The 18,589-nt window shown below is 41.7% G+C and overlaps 2 pseudogenes; both read left to right on the top strand.

The window, feature by feature from the left end:
* The first annotated feature begins 825 nt into the window (after positions 1–825).
* On the top strand, positions 826–9,411 carry LOC138382442 (ATP-dependent RNA helicase DHX58 pseudogene; annotated as a pseudogene).
* A 6,804-nt stretch (positions 9,412–16,215) lies between these two features.
* LOC138382441 (formylglycine-generating enzyme pseudogene) lies at positions 16,216–17,149 on the top strand (annotated as a pseudogene).
* The last annotated feature ends 1,440 nt before the right edge of the window (positions 17,150–18,589 follow it).

Here is an 18,589-nt window from a genome sequence, read left to right as displayed (position 1 = left end):
GCTGTCGTCACCAGAGGTATGAGTGAAGCCACCCTGGACCCTCCAGGCCAGCCCCTCTGGCTGCTGATTATCACGGAGGGACCTGCTCAACGGAGCAGAATCACCAGATGAGCCCTACCCAAATCCATGACTCACAGACCATGAGATATAATATTAATAAAGTGGTTGTTGACAAAGCCAGTAAGTGTTGCTGTGGCTTGTTGTGTGGCAACAGATGGCCAGTACATCCCCAAACATCCTTCCCAGGTCAAATGCCAGGTGCCTGCCTGGAAAAGACCAATGTAGGAGGCAACCTCGCTCAGCTAAAGATGTCAAGATGACCTGTGGCAGAAAGTGAAGGACCTGAGGGGAGCTAGACCCAAACATGCGAGTTTGTGCACAGCAGTTAAGAACAACTGGAAGCTCCTTAGACGCCAACTCTCTTCTGGGGATAATGAAGTCTAGAGAGAAAAAGGAAAGCAGCCCAGATCCAAATCAGGGCAGAGCCACATCAGCAGGATATTGAAGTCAGTAGGGTATGGCTTAGTTTCTGAGCATCTAAACCACAATCACAATGAATACTCTTAACTGAGCACTGTGACAGACAGAATAATGGCTCCCCCAGAGATGTCCACATCCTAATCCCCAGAGGCTATGGATATGTCAGGTAACATGGCAGAGGGGGATTAAAGTTGCAGACGGGATTGAGGTTGCCAAGAAATTCACCTTAAAATAGATTATCCGAATTTATCCAGGTGGGCCCACTGTAATCCACTCAAAAGTGGACAAGGAGGGTAAGAGAGTCAGGATATTGGGACCAGGGAAGAACCGCCGGAGAGGGGCAACATGCCTGGCTTTGCAGGTGGAGAAGGGGCCTTGCACCGAGGCCTCCAGAAGCGAAAAGACAAGGAAAGAGATTCACCCCTGGAGCTTCCAGAGAGGAGCACAGCCCTGCCAACCCATCGACTTGAGCCCAGTGAGACCCCTGTCAGACTTCTAACTTACAGTACTGTAAGATAATAAGTGTGTGTTTCAAGACAGTGCATAATAATTTGTTAGCACAGAAATAGAAAACAAACACCTACCATGTTCCAGATATTATGCTATGAGCAAGGAAGATGTGAATATATGACCTCACTGAGTCCTCTCAAGGTGGTATTGCTACTGCCGCTTTTTAGATACCAAAGCAAGGTTCAGAGCAGATAACCAACGAAGCGCAGGTCACGAGGGTGGCAACAATCGGCAGAGTCAGGATTTCAACACAGGCCTGTCTGATTACAAATGCAGGAAGCCCATGGCACCTCTTTTTAAATTTTTATTTAATATTATTACACAAATGTATTTGATATTGGAACTGAATCATTAAGTCTACTCATATATAAAAGTTTCCTTGATAACTGACTTATTTACATTATTTCTGAAAGTTTTATCACATCTTTGGAATAAAAGATCCTAAAACTTGCTTTAGTATCCAAGTGATTTCTCCAACACAAGGACTGCCTCCCTGGAGATTGGTTGGAGGTGGGAGGATACTCTGGACAAAATCTGGCACTAAAACTAAGGGCTGGAGAGGCCACTCCACAATACCTCTCCCCCCGCCCAACTTTATATTATTAAATGTTCAAACATATATTTAAATGAAAGAAGATAACAATAATCCTCTTTATATATCCACCAGCTAGATTTAATTGATGAGTTGTTAGCATTTTTTATATACGATACGTGTGTTTCACCCCTAATGGCATCAGCATGTACCTCCTAAAAATAAGAATATGATCCCTCATAATCGCAATGTCATAAAAAAATCAATAATAATTCTCTCATAGCCTCTGATATCCAGTCCATATTCATACTTCCCCAGTTGTCTCAAAAGATAACCTTTATAGCCAGTCTTCTGAACCAGTTTCCAATCAAGTTGCACACATTGCCTTTTGTTGCTGTGTCTTTTTACTGTCTTTTATTCTCGGGTAATCTTCCTCTTTCTTTATGACACTGAATTTTTGAGAGACCGGGCGCTATGGGTTGAATTGTGTCCCCCTCAGAAAAAAGATTCGTGCGTTGAATGCCCAACTCCACAGTACCTCAGAATGTGACCTTATTGGGAAATAGAATTGTTACAGATAAAATGAGTTAAATTAAAATAAGACCATATAGGAGTAGGGTGGGTTCCTAATACAATTGTCCTTATTACAAAAAAGAAAACGGACACAGGGAGACTGCTTGTGTGAAACATTTCTCTCCTCTGGGTTTAAAACCTAGTCTTCACTGCAAATCTCTTTGTTAACAGTTTGTAAATCAAGTAGAGGAAGAAAATAGAAATTAGATTTCGGAAATTACAAATGTGAAACAGCAGAAAATAAATGCTTGTCCAAAAATATATAAGTAAATAGGTATTGGGGATCATAATTTTTTAATATCTCAATTATTTTGATATGAGAGTTCTATTTCAAAGTTCTTCACAATGATACTTTATGTTCCTGTGTATTGTGCTCCAAATTTATCTAAATACAAGATGGAAACTTTGTGCGAAGCATGTTCTTTCAAAAAAGAAAAAAACAGCCATTGATATTTTATTGGTATATATTTAATATATTTTTCAAGAACATATTTACAATAAGGAAATTTTTAAAAACATATATACAAATGTGTAAGGAGATGGGGGGGACAATAATTCTGTCCTCGATAACCAGATGCCCCTCTTACAACACAACTCTAGCTTGTTATCTCCTCAAACTCCACTTCTACAGCAAAGTCCTTTGGGTAGATTGTCCATGTTTTTGAGTTATTGCATGTGTCCAACTCATTTTTTGGCAGATAAAGCCTAAGAATAGAAAAAAATTATTACAGTTTATTTTAGGGCTAACTGAAAAGCCAGCAGTGGGGCAACCTAGGTACAGCTTTTTAAAAAAAAAAAAGGACTTGCTCACCATGATTAGAGCCTCAGCCCCAATTTTTTTGTGTGCCTCTGTTGTTTCCTTCCACCTTCCTGGTGAGATGCAAAGTATCTAATCTCCAGTAACACATGTTACTGATTCTTTTAACATTGCCTTTTATGGAATCAATGACATCCAGGCTTAATAAAATATCTAAATTTCTATATGTGACAGAAATCATTCAGAGACTAGGTGTGTATTAAAACCCAGGAATAAAATACTGTGTCTCTTTTAAATGATGGCAATTGGCATTTTTGATTAAACAACAATCTCATGACTAATAAATACAGCTTTACCAAGTAGTATGTAAATTTATGTTATAGAAATCCTTAGAAACTTATATAAAAATTATCTAACTTATTGCTTCTCCAATATGAACGTGATATTTTGTTTATTTGCTTTAGAGTGCAGTGGCATCACCATAGCTCACTGCAACCTCAAATTCTTGGGCTCAAGCAAGCCTTTCGCCTCAGCCTCCCAAAGTGCTGGAAGGGGTGAGCCACTGCACCCATAACCATGAACATGATGTTTGAAAGAAAAAAAATGCAGCCTTTAGCAGGAACCACTTCCGAGGAGTAGCACCAAATGAAGCTCCAGATCTCACCATTTGAGGAACTTTGCTCATGTTATGAGTCAAAGTTTATTTGTATACATCCAGGAAAAAAAATCAGTAAAAATATTCCATCAAATCCAAAGTTTACTCTATAAAAGTCCATTAAATGTGTGTGCATTACAAGTATGTAGATCAGGTGCCTTAATGGACTTGAGGGGTTATTCGGTCAAATTCAGACTTGAAGAAAAGACTAGGTTTGGATGTAACAAATAACTATAAATTCATGCCACGTACAACCACAACCACTTCTTCAACTGTGGCCTGAATGATTTTTAAAATATTATTTTTTCCTTTTGTATCAGATAGTATGGTGATACCAAAAATCTCAATTTTTCACCACCACAGAACAAACAGTCCTTAAAGAGGAGAACTTCTAGACTCAGGAATGAGTTTCCAGATATGGTAGAAGGTTCTTTGGAATAAAAATCTTCAAATCCAATTAATGATTACTTTTTGTTTGTTCGCTTTAGAAGCAGGCTCTTGCTCTGTCACCCAGGCTGCTGGAGTGCAGCGGCATCATCATAGCTCACTGCAGCCTCAAGCACCTGGGCGCAGGCGATCCTCCCGCCTCAGCTCCCGAGTAGCTGGGACTACAGGCATGCACCACCATGCCTGGCCAATGTTTTTTATATTCTGTAGAGACAGGGTCTCACTATGTTGCCAGGCTGGTCTCCAACTTGTAGCCTCAAGCAACCCTCCTGCCTCAGCCACCCAAAGTACCAGGATTATAGGCTTGAGCCACTGCACCCAGCGAGTAATTACTTTTTTAAAAAAGGTTTCCCAATATGGTTATTAGAAAGTCATGTTTAAGTGGGAGACTCTCAACTAATGATTTTCCATCTGCCTTCCTTAATACTTACTGTGTCTTGTAACTTCTGCCCCAGATATGTGTGTCAATCAGCTTTTCAGCTAGCTGAAGCCTCCCTGGATTCCACCTTACTTAGCACAGAGTTTGGTGGTGGTCACTTATCAGTAACTCAGCACCTACTGAGGACCTGTCATATTCAAGGCACTGAGCAGACTCATATTAAACTTCCATGGGAGGAGTTTATTATCACTCTCAAGATCTGATTATAATACTTTTTAACCTATAATACAGTTCTATGGCATGGATCTTGAGGATAATGCAACAGTCAGTCTCAGGAACAATTGTATTTTTAAAATAACCAGAGTAAGAAGAATCAGGCAATGAAGAATGGTGACTCAAGGATGTTACAGTTTCTATAAATTGGGCTTACGACAACTGGCAAAAGACTTGTCACTACAAAGATTAGACTGTGTCTATTGGATTATATTATATCCACACCTGCTATTCCTTATAAAAGACGTATGAAACTAAAAGGAAAATTGGCGCTTGCTGGGTTTTTCAGGAGCATCCTAAAAAGATATGGTTAAAAAAAGGTTATTTTCATAGTAAAATTGATACTAAGAACTAATCATTCCAAAAGGATTAAAATTACTTCCTTTGTTCCTGTACATATTTATCAATTGTAGCCACTAAATATGCAGCACTCTATGGTCTGTAGCAATCCACTCGAGACACAAAGGAGGAGGCTTTAAGAGAATGCCGTTGCTTTCTCTTACTGTTTATATCAAAATTCTCGAGGAAATATATTTTTCCATGATGGATACTTATAAATTTAGACACTGATCTTTTAATCTGGTTCAGATAGTGCTAAACAGAAAATCTAAGAAGGACCTATGTCTATCTCTATATATCTATATCTATCTATCTATATATATATACCCAAACATATTGTAGTGAATTTTTATGATTTTATGTTGCCTCAGCGTCCATTTTAAATATGTTGGACTTTCTCACACCAGAAGCAAGGCTCAGTCGCCCTTGACACAGTCTCCAGTTCTCCACCTCCCCCCAGTTCCTTAATGTGATTGATCCAGATATCTGCCTTATACAGCCACCTCCTGGTGACTACTTCCCTGTGGGAGAACTAGTACAACCTACTTGCCTCACCCACAGACCCCCATACTCCACATGGATTGTGTGCATATGTCATAGTGACCCCCCTCCGTCACAGCATGACTCCATGAAACCTGGGCCTGCTAGCATTAACCCTACCAATTCGGCCTCCCCCCAGGAAACCTGCTCAGGTAGCACCTTGGACCCCACTAAAGGCTGTAACTCTCAGGCCCCTCTCTCTCTGCTGCTCTCCACCCCACTAGCCAAGCTCAGGCCTCATGGATGGCTCCACCCTTCCAGTTGGCCCTGCGAGGCGTGCTGACCTCTTTTCTCTGAAATCTGTAAGTAATAAAACTGCTTCTGTTATTTCATGTGTTTTATTGTGCTGCCTTCTCCGTTTCACCTGACCAACACACCTAACCCTAAACCTCCTCCCAGTCAGTGGCTATTTGGTAGGAATAAACTGGATACAGGCCAGACAAGAGCCATAAGGGTGTCTGCCATAAACAAATTTTCTATGACAGAGACACTTGGTTGTGGGTCAGACACTCAGGCATTAAGCCATGCACTAGGATAAAGTGAAAAGCACACTGTAAACATCCACGACCACCTCACCTGGAGCCCCATCGGAGCAGGCCTAGAGTTTACAGCCACTCTCCAGAGAGAGATCTCAAGACCAAATTAGGGGAAAACACAACACTCATCATTCATTTCTACAAGGATCAGCTATATTGAATAATTAACCATCCTTATTGGTGATAATAGAAATACCTAAATATTTTTTAAAGTGCTTTCATCTCATGGCTCTTGATAATTGCAAAGGCTGAATATTACCAAGGTCCCCTGGGCCAGTGACCTTTACGCCATTGCTTTTGCTTAGAGACCACTGTTCCAGCAAGAATTCAGTGACTGCATTCTTCAAGGGGGAACATCTGATACGGGAACTATCCAGGCCACTTGCTTCAATACATTTGCCACGTCATACTTAATAGATTCTCCTCCAACAGGTAGCAAGCAGGCGATGAAGGAGAGCACAAGAAATAAATTTTAAATTGATCAACATACCTACTTGTTGGCAGTTCTGGTTGACAATTTAATAGCACAATGAATTAAAACTTTTAAGGCTTAGAAATTTGTTATATACAGAATAATATTCAGGTATACATTTTATGACTGGCCAATATAAATCAAACACTTATCATATTCAGAGTAATGACAATTGAAGACATTCTCATTTTTCATGAAGTAAATACTGAAATAATAAATGCTATTTATAACCGTATAATATCAATGCAGAGAAAGGTCACATCTCCCTTGCTTTAAAGTATTTTATGAATTATGGGGAGCAATGTGTTTTAATGATGCAAAACAAAAATGTGACCATTGTTATGCAGTAAAATATACCTTTTTTAGCATCTTGACTTTTGTATTTTTTCTTACTTGAAAATTAATACGTGTAAATTATATAGAATTTAGAAAAACAAATGAGCAAAAATTTTTCAAGTTACATATGTTCTTATTTTTTTAAAAATTGTTATAGATCTGATTTGTTGTTTTCCTACTCCTCCCTGGCAAAGGGTTAACATCCATTATTTCCCTTGTTGGAAACTGTCGCAAAGGAAATTCCAAACCAAAATCATTCAAAACACCAGACAAGGACAATTGGAAGAGGCTGTTTCTTGATTACTCACGGAGCAAATGGAAAACTGCATGTTCACATCTTCCTGCAGAAGTGGGCAGTTCAATGGACATATTATTACTCTGTTCAATTCACTTTCATGAAAAATCTGTGAATGAACACATGGAATTCAGAACTATAAAACTAGCAGATGATAACAGTGAAGTTCATTTTGACTTATCAAGGCTTCCTATATTTATCAAGTACTTCTGGTCTCATAGCCCAATCACTACATGTATAAATAAATATTAATAATCTTTTCTATAAAGTTGCAATACAATTTATATTTTTAAAGGCCAACATGTTTGAGGGTTATTGTGGGGCTCTTTTGAAAAGTATTCCATTTTGTATTAGAGTTTAGCCAATTAAATATTATTGCTAAATGTTATTATTGTACATGTCATCTGATTTTTATATGTTGAGGCCTCATTTGAGAATACACTAAGAAACTCAAGTTTAAAGCTGGACATCCATGACCACCTGGAGATGCCTGAGTTGAGCTGGGACTTTGGGACGCAGACTTAGGAGCAGCAAGTGATGGAGTTGAGTCAGGATGCCGCTAAGGCCGGGCTGCAGCAGCGGCGCGTGCACGCACTTCACCTGTGGCGCTGCAACGACGCGCTGCTCATCCACGACACGGTCCGCGCCGTGGGATTTCTACGACAGGGAGCGCATCAGTAAAACCCAGATCCTGTGTGCCGAGCGCTGGCTGCTGGCGCTGTTCGCTGACCACAAGACTGCGCTGGCCCGCTTGGCAACTCACGGCCCAAAGAATCCAAAACTGGAGATGTTGCAAAAGATCCTTCGAAAGCAGTTCTCTAGCCCCGACAGCCCCAGGGCATCATCTTCACCCGCACCCGCCAGAGCGCTCACTCCCTGCTGCTCTGGCTCCAGCAGCAGCCCGGCCTGCAGACCATGGACATCAGGGCCGGAAACAGCAGCCAGAGCACCCACGTGACCCAGAGGGACCAGCCAGAAGTGACCCAGAAGTTCTGAGTTGGCACCCTGCACCTTCCGGTGGCCACGAGCCTGGCGGAGGAAGGGCTGGACATCCCCCAGCGCAACGTGGCGGTGCGCTATGGGCTCCTGACCGATGAGATCTCCACGGTCCCGGCAAGCGGCCGTGCCCGGGCGGGTCAGAGCGGGTACTGCTTTGTAGCGGCTGCGGGCAGTCGGGAGCTGCGGCGGGAGCTGACCGCGGAGGCACTGGAGACGCTGATGGAGCAGGCAGTGGCTGCCGTAGGGAACATGGACCGGGCCGAGTCCCAGGCCCTGGTCAAGGGGGCAGCCCAGGCGGCCCAGCGGGAGAGTCGGCGGCAGCAGGTCCCCGCAGAGCACGTGCAGCTACTCTGCATCAACCGCATGGTGGCCGTGGGCCACAGGAGTGACCTGAAGAAGGTGGAGGGTGCCCACCACGTCAGTGCGAATCCCAACTTCTCGATCTACTGCACCGTCCCCCAGGAGCCTGTGGTCATCAACAGAGTCTTCAAGGACTGGAAGCCTGGGGGTGCTGTTCGCTGCAGGAACTGCGGGGAGGGCTGGGCTGTGCAGGTAATCTACAAATCCGTGAAGCTGCCGGCGCTCAAAGTCCGCGGCATGCTGCTGCAGACCCCTCAAGGGCGGATCCAGGCCAAAAAGTGGTCCTGCGTGCCCTTCCCTGTGCCTGACTTCGACTTCCTGCAGCACCTGTGCCCAGAGCCTGCGGGACCTCTCCTGGACTGCCCACCTTGTCGCTGCAGTGCCGCGCTCCGGCTGCAGGGGGCAGGGTAGTCCACAGCAGCCATCACCTTACCCTGGATCTGGGCCCCTCCTTTGTGAGTCACCAGCTCTGGGCACCCAGCTGACCAGCCTCGGAGGAGCCGCGGGTGCCCAGGCTGACTTAGGCTCTCCAAATGAGGAAGCAAGTGGAGGGCCACAACTCTGCCCCGGAGCTGCCTCATGGTACACAGACAACTTTCATTTGCACGGAATGGGGGAAGGGAAGGCCCAGGCAAGAGAACTGCCACATTGTACCAGGAATCATGACATCCCTTCCCTGCCAAGGCCGCTTCTATTTTTTGAGGCTCCTCATAAATTAAAAATAAAGAAATGGAAAAATGGGATTAAAAAAAGCATTCAAAAAGCAATGCATAACTCATCATGTTTTATCAAAAATATTGCATTTGTTTTACCACTGAGCTATACTCCCTGTAATAATATTGCATTTGTTGACAGGATAGTAGGCCATGTCCATTGCAGGCTGCTGGATGGAGTGACCAAAGATAGGTCAAGTTTTTGGAATGAATGACTTTGAAGCTATCCTAAGTATTTCTTTGTTATAGATTCACCCTTGAAAATAATGACACCCACAATAATGAAGGTCTATGGTAGGCCCTGTGAAAAACACAAAAGAAGGTGCAGACTCAGTTGGTTGGTCCTTTCAGAGAGCTGTACACCTAAGGAACAATGTAGAATGGTATATAACTGTCAAGCTATATGATCACGACCTGGTGTGTGAAGGAAATAAGCTCAGTTTGATAGGGCTATAATATCCTGAGAGCTCAAAAGCCAGGGAAATAAGAGTGAAGTTGCTGAAGAATATAGTGGGACACTTTCTATGTGACAAAATGGCCTTATGATTATCACATAGAACCTTTGTTTAGTGATTTATAGTTCACAAAGCAACTTCACATATATTATCTAATTTAATTCCCACAACACTTCAGATGTGATATTTATTTTATAGATAAGATGCTGAGCCAAAGATGGTAACTGACTTTGACCATGGGCACACAGTGTGTCCTCTGCTCAACCTACAGCTTTTCACAATGAAAGCAGTATTTCAGGATGCATATTTCAGGATTCTATATCCTGCATTGTATAAGGAGAAAGAAAGGATGAAGGAGACTATTTTAGAAATCTAGGCATGAGCAAATGGGGTCTCGGACTAGGTAGCGGCAGTGGGGACAGAAAGGTAGGGAGAGTGAAGAAAAATTTCAAAGGTATAATCAACAGGAATTGGCGACTAATTGCATATTAGGGGACCAAGGCAAAGAGAGAATCAAAGGTACTATGAAATTTTGAGGCCCAAGTGGGAGAATGCTGGTGCCGTTTGCAGAAGCAGAGGAAAAGCTCATTTGATAAATCTGGATTGACTAATTTGTTTGAATTGTTGGAATGGAGACTGTCCACGTTGTAGCTCCTGCATCTACAACTCACTGGGTGTTCATAAATATCTGCTCAGTAAATGAGAGAACAAATAATTTAAAGAAGCAGAATGGGTGAGCATAACCAAGAATAGAGTATTTGCTGCAGTAAGAATAGAAAGCCAAGGATCAGGCCTTGGTGAATGGCTTCAGTTAGGAAACGCCAAAAAAAAAGTAGGGGGAGAGGAATAGGGTTGGTAATAGGAGAATTTGAGGCAAATGTCTGGGAGGAAATTATAAAAGTTTATGGTTCTTAGACTCATGAAGGAAGCTTTCTTATTGTTTCAGAAAAGGTCTGTAGTTTGAGGCATTTCTTGATTTTAGCAAAACATTACTTTGGATAAAGAGATTCCTCCCACTCCTGCATTGTTTCTCATAGTGTCATCTCACAGAACCTGAGTTAGAATCACTTGGGACGTTTCTCAGTCTACAGGTTCCTGGGCCCGATTCTAGTTTCCTGAATCATACATTAGTACAACCTAGGAACGTACATCTTTACTAGCTCCTAGGTGGTTTTCATGCACACTAAAATTTTAGAATCATTTAGTAAAAGATAAAATGACCCGGAAGAAGAGAATATGCCTAAAATGACCAGATATGTGAATTTACAACCTTGATAGATTCCTGGGAACATGCTCAGCATTTGTGGGAAAGTGAAAGGCAAAGCAACACTCTGCACTAAAATATATTTTGGAAAGTATCCTGAAAAAACTATTTTGAACAACGAAGTTAATTTGTCTCTGGTTTGCATCTAAACCTTCAGTGATGCCAAGTTGGATGGTAACAAGAAAGCAACTGGCATCTCATTAGTTTGAGTGATGGTTTGGGGAGGTCAAAATGCTGATTTGACATTGGGCTTTAAAACAAATGCCAGAATTTTCAGTTCACATGTTTTCTCTGACCTCAGCATTTATGGAAGGTGAACAGGAAAAAACCATCCTTCACTTCATTGTTATTTCCATGAGTAGATCACTCCCATCGCCGTTTCCGAGTCCTAAATGAAATTAGAAAGTTAGGCTGTTTAGAGAAAAGATCAAAATGTCTTGCCAATTAACATTATGGATTAAAAAGAAAAAAATTATCCCAGCTATCAATGTGTCAATATTCAATCATTTGGTCTTGCATAGATTTTGTCTTCGAGAAACGAGGTTTCAAAAGCCCAATCCTGTCTCCTAAAGCAGAACTTATACTAGAGAGAGAAAAAAAAAAGACATATAATTCTTGCCCTACTTTAAGACCAGTTCCTAATGCAATCTCTATGAAAATATAGGATAGTTACATCCAAACATTCCTGTGGTGTTTAGTATATATTTACAGACAAATGGTCTGTTGTCCCTTTTTTCAATTCAAATGATCCACTTTCTTTAGCATTTCCTGAAAGAACTAGTTTCTCAAGCCTCCAATTAATTTTTATTACTTTATTTTTTTTCTGCATATTATGGGGGTACAAAAGTTTAGGTTACATATATTGCCCTTGCCCACCCACCCCCGCCCCGAATCAGAGCTTCAAGCGTGTCCATCCCCCAGAGGGTGCGCATCGCACTCATTATGTATGCATACACCCATCCCCTCCCCCCCACATATGCCGGACACCTGATTAATGTTATTCCTAAATGTGCTGTTATGTGATGATCAGTGAAACCAATTTGATGGTGAGTACATGTCGTGCTTATTTTTCCATTCTTGGGATATTTCACTTAGTAGAAATATCCAGGAAAATACAAGAGGTGCTATATCACCATTGTTTCTTATAGCTGAGTAATACTCCATGGTATACACATACCACATTTCATTAATCCACTCATGTATTGGTGGACACCTGGGTTGTTTCCACATCTTTGCATCCAATTAATTTTTATTGCTTTCGTTTCAACCCTGCATATTTCACTTTAAGTATGCACAAAACAAAAGGTAGAGAATTTTAAAAAATATTCTAATAAAATAGTATATTAATCATTCTTGATGGCTAGTCTCATATTCTGGTTATTTTCTTTTTATTTAATTTTGTTTTCACTAACTCTAGGCTGTTAATTGTCTGTAGGAATTACAGTTTCTTGCCTCAGTTCGCTCCGTCCCATTCCAGGTGCAGAACTAGTTTCTATTGCTGTCTACAAGAAAGCTGTGAAATGTAGAACTAAACTAAGTCAAATACTTAACACATGACAAGAAAAGAGCACTGATTTATAAGCTTAAATTCCTACACATGTAAACATTTTTAAATAACTTAAATATATTTACATGATTTAAAAATAAAAAACCAAAAAAGATATGAAGCAAAATTCTCCATCTCACCAGTTCTCCCCCGTTTAGGTCCTCAGCTGAGTACGTAGCCACTACTGTGTCTTGTCTTTATGCATATGCAAGCAAATATGAATATATATCCTCCAAGAGGTTTTATATATGTAAATACACACAAATATGAACACATACTATTCCCCCTTTTGTTTTACAGAAATAGTTGCATATCATAGCACTGTCTTGTACCTTGCATTTTTAAACAATTTAACATTTGCCAAAATGGGTCTATAATCAATTGCATTCCACTGGACACAACTATTTGCATTTCTATGGACAAAAATTACAGTAGTCCCCCCTTATTCTCAGGGAATACATTCTAAGACACCCAGTGGATACCTGAAACTGCAGACAGTATTGAACCCTATATATACTATATTTTTTGCTATACATACATATCTATGATAAAGTTTATAAATTAGGCACAGTAAGAGATTAACAACAATAATAATAGAATAGAAAAATTATAACAATATACTGTTATATAAAAGTTATGTGAATGTGGTCTGACTCTCAAAATATATTAGTGTTCTGTAGTCACCTATTTTTGGACTGCAGTTGACCACAGGTAACTGAAACCGCAGAAAGTGAAACTACAGATGATGGAGGACTACTGTATCTGCCTTAAGATCAGTTTTCTACAACTTCCAAAGTTGTAAAATAGCTCAAAGACAATAAAAGGTGGAAAGGCAGAGATAAACCCGGAAGGGTGCACTAAACAAGATATTATCCATGTCCAGGTTTTTCTCATACTTTTTCCTGGTGGTCTTCACATCCATCCCCTTTCTCTTAGGGTAATAATCTCAAAGGAAGACTATTTTTATTTTAAAATAAGAGTGGTCTCATTAGGTTTGGCCTGATTATTTTTATGGGTGCAGGAAGAATTTTAACTTGCCAGACAGGCCTCATTAAGTCTGCTCTGTGAGACTAGACCTACACAGTACTGGACAGCTTAGGTCACACACACCTCAATGTTCTGTCTGGAAGTCTTCATGAAGAATCTCAGATTGGACTTTTAAAATCCTCTATTTTATGTTAGCCAGAGACTAGGAAATCAAGCTCATGAAATTCTCCACTAGGCTTCATCTGCAATACTTATAAATTTGGGTTAGTTCCTCTGCTCTTCAGATCTGCACCTTATAGTTTTTAACTCAATAATGTCACCGTAGGGTTTAAATAAAATTCAAAATATTAATAAGAGAAAAGTCACAGTCTTGGGATATAATATCAGACTGAGACAACATATAAAATTGTAGAACTTATTAAGCACATTTTTAAGCTTAGAATTTCGAAACACTAATTCTGTTCTCACTGTTCATATTACAGAAGTACATTAAAACTTCATTAGATTAAATGCCTATTTGCCTGCCTGGAATAGTTTAATACTCACAAAGGCTTGTTTAGATACTGTCATTCCTACTGTTAACCAACAGGAAATTGAGGCAGAGTATGCACTCAGGTATAATACAAGCTGTCACACCACTGAGTTGGGTTTATAGTTGGTTTTAAATTTCTTCGTGGGAGAAACTGCTCCAACAGCAGACTATGTTGCCACTCACACTGCAGAATAAAGCAACCTAGCTCTTTTTGCTGGGCCCTGCTGAGTGTGGAGAGAAAGGTCTGCTGTAGGCTGCCTTCTAACACCTGCTGAGCGAGCCTGGCACCTCTACCTTGGGAGGTCTGACAACAGTGGGGTCAGCCACTAGGCTCCACTGCAACCCTATCCCTCTTAATTCACACATTTCCCATCAAGCAGTCATAATGGACTTTGTAGAGGACTTTGCAGTCTACAAAGCCTGTTCAAAAACAGTTGCTCATTATATACCCAGGCAGTCTCCTGCAAGAACAGGCTGGGTTTCAAGGGTCTTCCTGCACAGCTGCTAGTTTGGAAATCTAGACCAAAATTTCCCACAGAAACAATGCTACTGGGTTGAAGTTTGTTTTCAGAAGTCAGAAACCTATGTAATCTGTTTGTGGTACTCCATTAACATTCCTCACCACCATTAAGAGGTGGTGGAGGTATGTGTGGGGGAAATAAACATGTGCAAATAATTTTTAAAAGCATTTTACATTTTAATGAACAAGTGTCATATTTTTGACAATGAAGTTTTAATTTATATTTTAAAGGCTTCTTTTATTTCTGAATAGTTGGACAAAATGTTAATGAAAATATGTCTAGATCTTATTTAGTGTGCCTTCTTAGAAGGCCAAAAATAACTAGGCTGTCAGGGTGGACACCAGTATACTGGGACCTCCTCGTGGTCCACAATCTGACTGTTACAAGAGGTTTGCTGCAGGAGTTCAGAAGCATAACCCCCTTGCTGCCTCTCTGGCAGTGGGAGTGGTGAGGTCCCATCCTCTCCACACTGAGACATCCCTGCTTTTGCTTTCCCATCTCCCCTGAGGGTAGGCTGGGTCGGGGGGAAGGGGGGGTGATGGAGGACAGCTCGCTCTCTCTGCTTTCCTGAGTCCCACAGATGGGTAACCTGACCAATTTTCTTGCTTTCCTGGGTAACAGTGGATTCCAGCCATAGCTTTCTCTCTCTTCTGACATTCTGGAAGCAGGCAAATAGTCAGCTCTTTGGAAGTTTACAGGGACTTTTACTACTGGTTATACTTGGTAACCGCTAGGGGGCTGAGAGACACCTCCTTAGGGCCCCCTGTTTTCCCAACTCTTTCCATTTTCATGTAGATTCAGGTGAGGAGGAACTAAGTGCTTCCCTTTAGGAGGCTTTCCTTGCTATCCCCAACACTGTGTATCCCAATGCTGTGGTCCGTGCTTTATCCATGTACTTAGTTCTCTTCTTTACTGACCCAGGGACTCCTTACTGGCAGGGAAACACTAGCACAGGGCCTGGCCCAGAGAAGGCATTCAGTAGTTACATGGCAACAAATAAAATAAAATTAATTTGCTGTTTTGGTATGTAACACATCTAGATGGAGTTGCTGGGGGTGCAAGGGTTACACATAGAAGAGAGAGGGGAAAGAAAAAACCCGGGGTGATGAGAAAAAAGGACCTCTGAAAGGAGTAGGTGAGAAAATGATACAGGAACACCTCTACCAAGAGGAACCCAAACTGGATGTGGTTACGAGAAACAAGCAGTCTTGAGGGTACATGAGTCTTTCTTCTCTCCATCAGAGGCTCTACCCTGAAAAGTCCTATACACCTATGACAGTCAAGCTGAGAGTCAAATCAAAGGCTTGATAGTATTCACAATACTCACAAAGAAAATAAAATACCTAGGAATATATTTAACTAAGGAGGTAAAGAATCTCTATAGGGAGAACTATGAAACACTGAGGAAGGAAATCGCAGAGCATGTAAATAGGTGGAAAACTATACCATGCTCATGGATCGGTAGAATCAACATTGTTAAAATGTCTATACTGTCCAAAGTTTCAATGCAATCCCTATTAAATTACCAACATCATTTTTCACAGATACAGAAAAAATAATTTTATGCTTTATATGGGACCAGAGAAGACCCCGTTTAGCAAAAGCAATTTTAAGCAACAAAAACAAAGTGGGAGGTATTAATTTGCTGGGTGCCTCTGCACTTGATGCTGTGTGGGTGGCACGGAGCAAGTAGGCAGGGACCGGTCAGTCCCCCATGGACTCCTGCGCTGTGGCCTGGGGCCCCTGGCAATACAGGCTGCCACATTACCCGAACATCCAGGCCTGGTCCCCAGAAAGTGGCTGCCCACGCCCACCAAGATGGTCCCCATCCTGCCCTACGATGCGCACATATGAGCCTCAGGTAAAGGAGAACAGGGAAGTACTGGTGAGGAGAGTTGCTATTGATGCCGTTTACATGGATGCTTGTGAAGTCAGTGATGCTGAACTTGAGAAGTTTGTGAACTCAACTGGCTATTCGACAGAGGTTGAGAAGTTTGGCCACTCCTTTGCCTTTGAAGGCATGTTGAGTGAGCAAGTGAAGACTGATGTACAACAGGCAGTTGCAGGTGCTCTCTGGTGGTTACCTGTGAAAGGTGCTAACTGGAAGGGCCTGACTCTACTAGTCTACACAGGCTGGACCATCCAGTTCTCCACGTCTCCTGAAACGAAGTGGTTACCTACTGCACGTGGGCAGGAACATGGTTGCTCATGGAGGTTGAGTGGGAACATAGCTGTCGAGGAGGCCTACAAAATAGACTTTTCCCTTGGGGCAGCAAACTGCAGCTGAAAGGCCAACACTGTGCCAACATTTGGCAGGGCGAGTTTCTGGTGACCAACACTGGAGAGGATGGCTTCTGAGGAACTGTGCCCATTGACGCCTTTCCTTCCAATAGCTATGGTTTATCCATCAGGGTGGGAAATGCGTGGGAGTGGACTTCAGACTGGTGGACCATTCATCCTAAAGAAACATTCAACCCTACAGGCCCCTTCTGGGAAAGACCAGGTGAGGAAAAGTGGATCCTCCACGTGCTGTAGAAACTCCTTGCCATAGGTATCGCTGTGCTGCTACAAGCTGGAACACATCTGACAGCTCTGCTTCCAATCTGGGATTCTGCTGTGTGGCCATCCACCTGCCCAACATGGACTGACAGCCAAGAAGAGTCTTCCCGAATCCAAGAAGTTGTGTTTAATCTGCACTGGGCTGCCCTCAGAACTCTGAAGATCTTATGCAAAGAATTTTCACTCCCAGTTGGTTACAAATCTACCCAATGGCCAAAGTAACCATCTTGCAAGACCAGTTCGCTGACCTGTGTCAGTGCACGTGCTTTATTGGTTGGTGCATCTTTTGAAATCATCTCCATGTTTTGCTTTGGAGAGTCTTTGAAAGACGAACGGGAGTGGAGGGAAGCCCGAACCAGGCTTCTGGAGGCCTGCATCCTACTCAGGCTCTGCCACAGGGGTTAGACCCCAGTGTCCAATACTTGGGTTTCTTGGGCCTCAGGGCCCTCATGTATCAAATGAGAGGTGGACAACATGACCTCTGAGGTTCTCCCAGATTCTGAGTGATATCAGATTCTATTGTGATTCCATAGTGAGAATTTATGACAGATATATTTTTTAGCTCTTTTTTAAGTATGTGAACCTTGGATGATGCTAATCATTTAAAGTAAGTGTTCTCTTAATGTATTATTTTCAGGGGTAGTGATGCGTCCTTTATATTCATAATGCACTTTGTTTTTTCAATGAAATCAGTGTCTTTTACATTGTTCTGTGAATCTCACACAGGCCAGTGATGGTATGCTAAAGGTCTGCAATCTGAACACACAGGAATGTCTGTGGGGTAACTCTGTGTTTTATCTTCCAACATTAAGTGCCTTTGGTTCAGAGGGGCAGTTATAAGCCCTATTTCTCCCTCTGCCCACAGCCTTTGGTGAAGGAGAAATATGTGCTAAACGGGAAATCTGTTTCATTCTAGATACAAGAGAAAAGGAAGAAGGACCTTGAATTAGCTATATTCAGGGTATCCAGTATTTTGTAATAGAGAAGTAAGAAATCTTGTTGGCTATGGAATATCAAATGCTTTGAGTTATGCACCATGTTGAATTAACTGGTATCTGCTAAATAAGGAAAATAAAATAAAATAAATATAGGAGGAATGAGGAGAGTGCAAAATCACTATTGTATAATCAACACCATAGTAATTGTTGCAGGGTAGAGCTACTGATAGATCCTAGAATCCGTGGGTGAAAGTTTTGAGGTAAAACAGGCAGGATATTAGCGCAGTCTCAATGTATCTCCTCCAAGATATTAATATCTATCAATTACAAAGGGAAAAATACTGAGTTTATACTGGAGAAATCTGGTAGATGCTACCTTAGCCAAGTGATCAAGGTTAAGGTCACCAATAATAGGATATGTCCACATCATGTACTTGCCGATATGATGCACTGAGAAGGGTGCATCACCTCTGTGGTACTCTCGCCCCAAATCCATAACGTCACTCTAATCATGAGAAAACATCAGACAACCCCAACTGAGGGACATTCTACAAAATGCCCAACCAGTACTCTTCAAATGCTCAAGGTCAT

This window comes from Eulemur rufifrons, chromosome 4, assembly GCF_041146395.1.
Source record: "Eulemur rufifrons isolate Redbay chromosome 4, OSU_ERuf_1, whole genome shotgun sequence".
NCBI classification, from domain to species: Eukaryota; Metazoa; Chordata; class Mammalia; order Primates; family Lemuridae; genus Eulemur; species Eulemur rufifrons.
The sequence above is the reverse complement of the archived record's forward strand: the minus strand, read 5'-3'. Positions and strand labels throughout refer to the sequence as shown.